This window comes from Nothobranchius furzeri, chromosome 6 (assembly GCF_043380555.1).
Source record: "Nothobranchius furzeri strain GRZ-AD chromosome 6, NfurGRZ-RIMD1, whole genome shotgun sequence".
Taxonomy (NCBI): domain Eukaryota; kingdom Metazoa; phylum Chordata; class Actinopteri; order Cyprinodontiformes; family Nothobranchiidae; genus Nothobranchius; species Nothobranchius furzeri.
Window position 1 is genome coordinate 63,514,928 of NC_091746.1, and position 9,789 is coordinate 63,524,716.

Below are 9,789 nucleotides of genomic sequence, written 5' to 3' on the forward strand. Positions count from 1 at the left end.
TCATACATCTCAGTTTTGCTTCCTTGTGATCTGGTTGTGGTCAAAACGCAACAGAAAGTTCAGTTGACTCATTTCTATTTCCAGAAAAACATAAAAAATACCAATAAAATATTAATTTTTCATCATTTAGGAAAACATTTCCTAAATGATATGTAACTGCTGATCTAGACCAACTTAGAAAATATAGTATAACAAATACACCAGATATACTGCATAGCGTTTATTCATGTTGTTTTAGAGGTATTTCCATTAAAAGCAGCATGTTTTGAAATCCTATAGGAAAATTCCAAGCCACACCTGTACAAGGATCACCATTTACAACCCTGAGTGGTTGGGTGGCTTCATCTATGTCCTCAGCTCTCTGAGCTCGAGCCGACTCCACAGTAGAAGTATACTTTATTTTCAGGCTTAGGCTTTAGCAGAACTTGAATCTCAATAGGAATGTTTTAGAGTTAGTAATTAGCTAATATTCAAACTGAGACCATACAATAGTAGCAGTCAGGGTGAAGAAATCCCTTATCTAACATCTCTGGGTCCCTTTGATTGTACAGATAATGTGAACCTGTTTAAACATCAATGAGTCAATGAGCAATTAACACCGATACGCCGGGGATACACCGGCCGCCGAAGCGCCGCGAAACGGGGACCGCCTTCATGTGGCGCCATTGTTATCCTATTCTATAGACCACATAGGCCGCCGAAGAAATAAAATATACTTCTACTGTGGAGTCTGCTCGAGCTCAGAGACCCAACGATCCAAACTCCCTGGAGCGTATGTGGGAATTGCTTTCAGGGCTTTGTGAATTTTGTTTAGTTACCAAAAGTCATAAGACACCATCCTCATTTGATCTGTGGGTTTTCATGTGCTTTCTGTGTGGCTTAATGGGCAAAAATTAAAAAGTAAGAAGGGTGTTTTTGTTGCCTGTGCAATTAAAACAGTGATAAAGACTGTGATCATTAACCACCAAAGAGCTAAATAAATATAGAATGTATCAACATCATGACCTGAAGACGCAATCTCTGGATTACTTTTAAGGTGAGGACATAGATGAAGCCAGCCAACCACTCAGGGTTGTAAATGGTGATCCTTGTACAGGTGTGGCTTGGATTTTTCCTATAGGATTTCAAAACATGCTGCTTTTAATGGAAATACCTCTAAAACAACATGAATAAACTCTATGCAGAATTCCTGGTATATTTGTTATACTATTTTTTCTAAGGTGGTCTAGATCAGCAGTTACATAACATTTAGGAAATGTTTTAACTCATACTTCCTAAAAAACTGCTGTTAAAATGGAGCTTGAAGCATCCTCCTGGAGGAGTACGTTTATGTTTATACATCTGGCAAATGCTTTAATTCAGATACCTTCACCCAGAGCACACAACGGGATTCAAAAATTGTCCGACAATTTTCAAAACATAAGAACACACTCTTGGTATTCATTTGTTTTGGTCCTACTGTGTGTGGTGCAAATACTACACACAAACCAATGTCACACACGAACGGGGATCAGACTGAGAAATATCACAAGATCAAATGTGAATTTGGAGCAAACTGACAGAGGAGTGTGCAGCGTGCCTCCTCACTTACCTGTCACATTCAATATGCAGCACACTTATTTATAAAAGTTGGACCAAGACAGTCCCAAGATGTTTAATATCTGAACAGTCTTGATGTGCTTTTGAGCAGACCAGAAAACTCTTAACACATCACACACGGCAGGAACATCTGATAAGATCATCTTTAGAGCCATTACAGTAATTGGGCGCATCCCTTTAGAGCAGGTTCACAGAGAAAACTGATTTTACTTTTTTTTTTTTAAAGATCAGGTACTCTGAGTTTAAAATGCAGGCTGAACATAAAAATAGTTTTCTACCCCCATCTTGGCTCGTGATGGGGAAGGCTGTTGTTGGTTTAGCCTCCAGGGAACTTGGCTAGTAGAAGCTATCGGTTAGCATTAGTAATTCCACCGCACACAGCAGAACTCCTTCAGGCTTGTGGTATTCACGGAGATTAAACATTGTCGAGTCAGTGGTAGAGTCTCGTTGCTGTTAGCCAATCAAAGGCGAGATGTCCAAATATTAGGAAATAAGACTCCAAATCCTGTCGTCTGGTGCCACTTTCTCCTCCAGCTGACTTCTGTGTCCTCAAACAGGAACATATGAGCATATTCATTCCTGCTAGAGACCACTGAAAATGTATTAAAATGTGAGTGAACTTGAACTTTAACATTGTAGGAAGGGGTGGATCGGGCCAGACTTTGGCACAATTATCCTGCCGTGTAAAACCGGACGTTACAGATGTGGCAGCACTGCCTGTGCAACCTCTGCAGGGTGCAGGTATCATCCCATGCTACCAGGTGACAATGACCCAAGTCAAATGCCAAGCTACTTAAAATCAGTCAAAGACGAGGAGGGAAAATGCCGGTGGCTGACACCTGTAAAACCATTTCTGTTTTGGGCGTTGGTTCCATTTAGTGCCTGCTGTAAATTTAACTATCAGCAAAGTAGCTGACAGTCATTAGCAACACCCTCTGCTACATGACCGACCAGATTAAGATCCCAGAAATGTATCTGCTTTGATACTATATTAAAATATGTTCCTTTAACTTTTGAGATGCAGTGTTTAATTGTGAATACAGGACCTAGAGGATAGTTTTATGACATGGTTATTCCCATGTCCGGCCATGCTGCCACTAGCCTGGCCTGCCAGACTCCTCTGTTTAATTCTGCACAGAGAATGAGTCTGGTGACTTACAGGCAGAGAGGCACTTGAGGGGCGGGACTAGGCAGCTCAAAAATGACCAATCAGAAAAAAGACGGAAATTCCGACTGTACTTTGTAGTTGTAGTAAAAAAAAATAGCGTCTGGCAACGGCACAAACATCTTTTACTTTTTTAGAAGAAATGCTTTTAGCGCTTCTGCTTGTGGTTTTAAAGACATTTGAGTCATTTAGAACAGAGGAAAGAGTCGCAGCAAACACCGCCGCTGTCTTCGTGGTTTATGAGAAACTGAGCGCCGCCGTGTGTGACGTCCGCGACGCTGTAGTGTTTTTTAGCTGTAGTAAAAATGGAGTCTGGCGACAGCGCAAACATCTTTATTTAGAAAAAATGCTTTTAGAGCTTCTACTTGTTGTGGTTTTAAAGACAAGTTCGAATCATTTGGAACAAAGGAAAGAGCCACAGCGAACTCTGCTTCAGTTGCCATGTTTATGACAAACTCGGCGTTGTGGTGTGTGACGTACGATACTCAGCGCTGATTGGCTCGGTTAGAATTCTCAAGGGGTGGGGTTATTTGAATAGGAGAGTTCCCAGACCCTCTCTGTGCAGAATTAAACAGAGGAGGAGTCTGGCAGGCCAGGCTATGCTGGCACACCACACGATCTCAGTAACGAAGGTGCTGATTGAAATCTCAGTTTGTCAAACAAAGACTGAACTGTACATGGAATAAAGAAAAAGAAAACTTCACTGAGCTTCTTCCTGTATGAACGGAAACCCCTTTGAACGTTTCAGTGGGTGATGTTTTTCTAAATTCTGGTTTTAACAGGAAGTCTTGGTATTTGTTGTTCTGGAAAGTCCCATGGTTGGCATGTTAGTTTCATTTCATTAACCACTGTGTGGTGTAGCAGCAGCTTTGAAACAGCTCTCAGCTTTACGTTATTGACATGTTTTCTTTTGCTTATGGAAAACACCTGCTGCAGCATCAGGATGGCGATTCACCTCAACAGACAACACACATAAATATGTTTGAGTCCTGGCCAAGAGGCAGCAAAAGTTACAAAGACATGTTATGTACAATATTACAGAAGGCAGTTACAATACAGGGACTCTGTCTGAAGGGCTCTTGGTCTGGTTTTAAATGTATTTAAGGAGATAAACTTGGTTACTTTCCAGTTTTCCTGCAGCCTGTTCCACGCTGAAGGAGCAGAGTGAACGAAAGCCCTTTTGCCCAGTTCGGTGCGAGCAAACAGGACACAAAGTAACAATTGATCGTTTGCACTGTGAGAAGTTACACTTCTTGAGATTAAGTTACGGATGTAGTTGGGAAGTAATCCAAGCATGGTCCTATAAATGAAAGTGTACCAATGTCCCAACCCCCTGGTGGATAAAGAAGGCCAGCCCACTCAAGAATACAATTCACAATGATGGGTCAGTGGTCTGCAGTTAGTAATAAACCTCAGCGAGGCATAATAAACTACTTACCAAGACACTGGACTGAGGCATTCATATACAAAAGATCTCCATAATCCAGATCTAATAATCTAGCTAGAAATGTTGCAGTAACTAGTCTTTTTTTTTTTTGCCTCAAAGGAAAAACAGTTTATTTAAAAAATCGAAACCCAGTCTGACTTTGACTTTCTTCACAAGATTATCTATATGGGGCTTGAAGGAGAGGGAGTCATAGAGCCAGACACCAAGGTATTTGTATGTGTGGACCACCTCTATGACATTTCCCTCAAGAGTGGTCACTGAAGGCATACTTAGAGGTATTTTTGTAGAGTTTGAAAACATTGGTTTAGTCTTGTCAGCATTGAGGACCAATTTTAACTGCGGAAGTGTTTGTTGGACCTCATTAAAAGCTTTCTGTAAGAATTCAACAGCTTTAGTGGGGGATGTTGCAAAATAGTAAATGATTGTGTCATCAGCGTAAAAGTGCTAATTGGCATCCGGCACATTTTGTCCTATGTCACTGATATACATAATGATCAAGAGGGGCCCCAAGACTGAACCCTGTAGTACTCCCTTGTGGACACTCAAAAATTCAGAGGACAACCCATCACATTTAATGCATTGAGTTCTGTCCTTCAAGTAGTCTGTGAACCACAAGGTTGCATGTTCAGACAATCCCAAACAACGACATTTCCCACATTTCTGTGGATTATTTAGGTTCTCAGTTGTGACAGATAAGTATTAGTCTGGTTTGGCCTTTTTGATGAAAGTTGTACATTTATTTCTTAGTAGTCTAAAGATAGCCCAATCAACCAAAACCCTTTTCTGGCTTTGGCCCATGCCACATTTGACTGCTCGTGGGAGAACCAGGGATTTTCTCGTCCTTTGATTCTGTTTCCTGAAGGGGCATGCTTATTTACATTTTCCATGAAAGTCTCCTTGAAGAATCTGCATGCTAGCTCGACATCTGGCAACAGATCTATTTGACTCCAGTTAGCCAAAGACAAATCCTTATGAAAAGCTTGTTCACTGAATTGTTTACAATTTCTGTTGTAAATGATGTGATTTGGATTTAGGCATTTTAGTGCTCCTGCAAGTGGCAACAACACAATGACCGCTCAAGTCGTTGCAGAAAATGTCTAACCATGAGAATTTATGAGGGACATTTGTTAAAATTAAGTCAATCAAGGTGGACTTATCAGGACTCTTAAGATTGGGTCATGTGGGTTAGTTGACCAACTGGCAGAGATTTATGGAGTCACAGAAGCTTTTGAATTAATCTGAAACTGCATTTTGCAAGTCCCACTTGAAATCACCAGCCAACACAAGTTTACTATGATTTAATTTGGACAAGAGATGCCTTAAGGATGATAATGTTTCCTTGGAAGCCGATGGAGGTCTGGAGCACCGGCAACAGTTATAGAAAGTGATTTGGCAATTTCCACATTTAACCCTCTCAGGCTCAAAGTAAGTTTTGATGAAAGGACGAACAACTAAGTCCTTCAATATTCATCAAGAAAACACAACATAGTCCCAAGTCCAAAACAACCAGAAAAAACAATGAGGCAATGTAAAACATTATAATTTTCTTCTTGCAAAGCACAAGGTCAGCAGAATAATGTTTTTAAGAAACAAATGCACAGGAGTTAGGTTCTGGAAGGTGTTGAAGGCTCTGTCAGACTCTGGGGGAGCACCAGGGCCACGCTACGTTTAGGAGCCTTAAACTGAGCAGAAACGCAAGCATGGTCTTCTCTCACAATTTTCTGTTTAACTAATGACGTGGATTTCCTTATTCCCACTTGTGTGATTTTGATGTTATCACTTGTAAAAATAAAGGTGGTGCTGTAATCTCTAGGCGTGTCGCTGCTGCCTGTTCTGTGATTAAACAACTAACAACTAATGAATACGTGTGTGTTTGAGGAAAACTAATACCTGAACGTTTTTTATGCTGCACAGGTGTAGCGTTATATGTGTGTCTAATTACCCACACACACACAGTGCAGCGGCATTAATAATTGACTAAAGCATAATAAACCCAGTGAGCCTTGTGTGTGCTCTTCGGAGTGTTCAGTAACTTAACTACTTGGTGAGGATGATAGATCCTGTTCACAGTGATCGCTGTCACATTACCCAGCTGTTACACACCGTGGTAACATTTAAAGGAATACTCTGCCACTTTTTCATATTTTTAATCATTTTCTTGAGCGAGTATGTGCTAAAATGACCCTTTACAGGATTAATGAAAAGTCACTCAGACCCCCACCGCCCCCCGTGGCCAGAATATCGCACTTGCAAAATTAGACTGGCAGGCCCCCACCTGTGGACTTCCATGAACACAGCTGATTTGTTTAATTTAGTGATTAACCGATCTTGTCGAAACTAATGAAGGCTGAGGAGACATTTCAGCTGTTAGATTATTGTGTTACAAAGACGAACGCACAGCGATAAGTTTCATTTTCTATTCTACTAAATGAACACTAGGGGGTGCTCAAAGCATGCCAAAACTGCCAAGCGTGCCTTTGATGTTGGATGTTTTCTGCATAATTGAAGGTGAGGTAAGAGATGTTCTTATGGAGCAGTATTTGTTTTTCACACACTGATGACATCTAATTAATGTAGTGTAACATTATTTTTGGATATCAACAACTGACAGCAGGTGCTTGCTCTAATGTCCACTTTTCTTTCCAAAGACATCCTGCTACCCGGTTGCACCTAATTACCAAATATACACGCATGCGCACACAGACGCAAATTCAAGTGATAATGTAAATGAAAGCTCTGATATTAAAATCTGTTTAGCTGACGTGGCCCCAGAAGATTAAATGCTCTATGTGGGTCTAAAGGGAGACAGACTTCAGCTTGAGCATCTCTTTCCTGCTTGGTCCAAGCTAGTGCCTGACAGGTATTCATATAATATAGTTGAATTTTTATTTATTTTTAAACTGAGGACATAATGGCATCCACATATTTGTATGAATAAAACTTAATGTACACAATAATTTGTTACCATCCTTGCACCTCTGGTGGGGAACACCCCACACCACATCAAGAACTTCACCGACTTCACTGACAAGGTCCAGAAACTTACCCTGGATCCAGATGAAACCATGGTGTCCTTTGACGTAGTCTCCCTCTTCACTTGCATACCCACTACGGAGGCAGTGGAGACTGTCAGAAAGCGACTGCAAGAAGACAGCACCTTGGAGGACAGGACCAACTTCACACCCGACCAGATTTGCACACTGTTAGACCTCTGCCTCACCACTACATATTTCAAATACAACAAAGGTTTCTACAGACAAAAACATGGCTGCGCCATGGGCTCCCCCGTGTCACCTAATGTAGCCAACCTTTACACGGAGGAAGTGGAAAGAAAGGCTCTTGGCTCTTTTAAAGGGAGAGCACCCAGCCACTGGTACAGATATGTGGATGACACCTGGGTCAAAATCAAAACACAACAAGTGGAATCCTTCACTACACACATCAACGCCGTGGACAAAAACATCAAGTTCACCAGGGAAAACATAAAGGACAACTGCTTGCCTTTCCTGGACTGCGCTGTGCACTTTGAAGAAAATGGCAACCTCAACATTGAAGTGTACAGGAAGCCCACACACACGGACCAGTACCTCCTCTTCGACTCACATCAGGAACACAAACTTGGAGTAATCAAGACCCTACACCACCGGGCAGAACATGTTCCCTCTAAGCCGGAAGGGAAAAAGAAGGAACACACACATATAAAGGAATCACTTAGAACATGTGGCTATCCTAATTGGGCGTTTATAAAGTCAGCAAAGATGCACAGAAAAGAAGACCAGACACCAGCTAGGGAGGATAAGGAAGACAGACGCAACAACCTTGTCATCCCCTATGTAGCCGGTGTATCAGAGAAACTCAGGAGGGTTTTCTCCAAACACAACATACCAGTGTACTTCAGACCCAGCAACACACTCAGACAGAAACTGGTTCACCCGAAAGACAAAACTCCTAAACACAAACTGAACAATGTGGTGTATGCTGTACAGTGCAGCAAGGAATGACCAGACCTCTACATCGGAGAAACCAAACAGCCACTTCACAAGCGCATGGCACAACATAGAAGAGCCACCTCCACGGGACAGGACTCAGCAGTTCATTTGCATCTAAAGGACAAAGGTCACTGTTTCAAGGATGCCAACGTTCACATGTTGGACAGAGAGGACAGATGGTTTGAAAGAGGAGTAAAGGAAGCCATTTATGTCCACTGTGAGCAACTATCTTTGAACAGAGGCGGTGGTTTACGACACCAACTGTCTACCATCTATAATCCAGTTTTGAGATCCCTTCCCAGATGCCTCAACGCTCACGCATATCCTGGGCCATCTGACCTCAGGAATTCACATGATAGGGTGGGGCCAGGCTTCACAATGAGCTCAACCGAAACTCTGCCTGAATAGGACGCACACCCACCCTCACACCTTGGCTCATGTGTTTATGTAGAAGATCATCAGGGGGTCTTTTGTTCCCTCTTCAGGGGGAACCTCCCACTGGGTTTGAATCTGGGACTCTCCACCATTTGACCTAAAGCCGGGCGTACACTGTGCGACTTTTTCACTCGCAGCGTTCAGCTTCAGCTCAAACTGTACGACTTCCTCGCAGAGCAGATCTCACGAGTCGTGTGCTCACACCGTACGACCCAGTTCTCGCATGCGACCTGACTGCTCACACTGTACGTCTGGTAGCAACACGTCGGCCCTAAAAATGTGCTAAAAATAGCAGTTTTTACTCAACACGTCAGACTTTTTTGTCTTGCCTGTTGTCCTTCGGAAGTGCTGCAGGAGGACACACAGGGATTTATGGGGGTTGGATGAGGAAAACGAAATAAAGAAAGTGAATCTGTGTTTTGTGATCAGTTTAATTTGACATGAACACGACAAACACGCTTTCTTGACAATCTTTGTGAGTAAAAAAACGTGTAGAAACAAAAACGAACAGCGTGTGTTATTAGGGAAATAGCGAGCGACCGGCCGGCGTTGATGCAGGATTGCGCGCGCATGCGCCGTGAGCGGTTCTGATACTTTTTGGATCGTAGCTGCTCGCAGCTGCTCGCAGCGCCGCTTCAACAGTGCGATACCCTCACAAGGGACGAGCGAAATATTAAACACACCAGAAGTCCCTGCGACCTCACGACTGCTGATCGGCGGCTGGTCACGTGGTGTTAATCGCCTCTCGTAACCCCCTGTACACTACACGACCGCTCGGCGCAAAACTCGCCCCGATGTCGTGGTTTCTCGCACGACTGGAAAATCGGCTCAAAAAAGTGAAAAAGTCGCACAGTGTACGCCCGGCTTTAGAACTGAAGAAGCCTCTCGGATGAGAGGTGAAAGGTTTTCAAGCAACTCAAAGAAGTCCAGATGCTTTTCTTTCAAAGCTCCTTAGACCAGCAACCCTACAGTTTCTTTCAAAACACCACTGTAAGAAGTTTCTGAAGGGATCATTCATTTGGACAGCAGCAGCTCAGGAGGTAGAGCAGGTTTGTCCAGTAATTGTAAGGTTGCAGGTTCGATACCAGCTCCAACCAGAGAATGCTGCTGTAGTGTCCTTGAGCAAGACACTTAACCTGCTTGCCTGCTGGTGG

General features: G+C 42.8%; 1 pseudogene; it reads left to right on the forward strand.

Moving 5' to 3' along the window:
- Positions 1-6,664: 6,664 nt before the first annotated feature.
- LOC139070254 (uncharacterized) lies at positions 6,665-8,639 on the forward strand (annotated as a pseudogene).
- Positions 8,640-9,789: the final 1,150 nt, after the last annotated feature.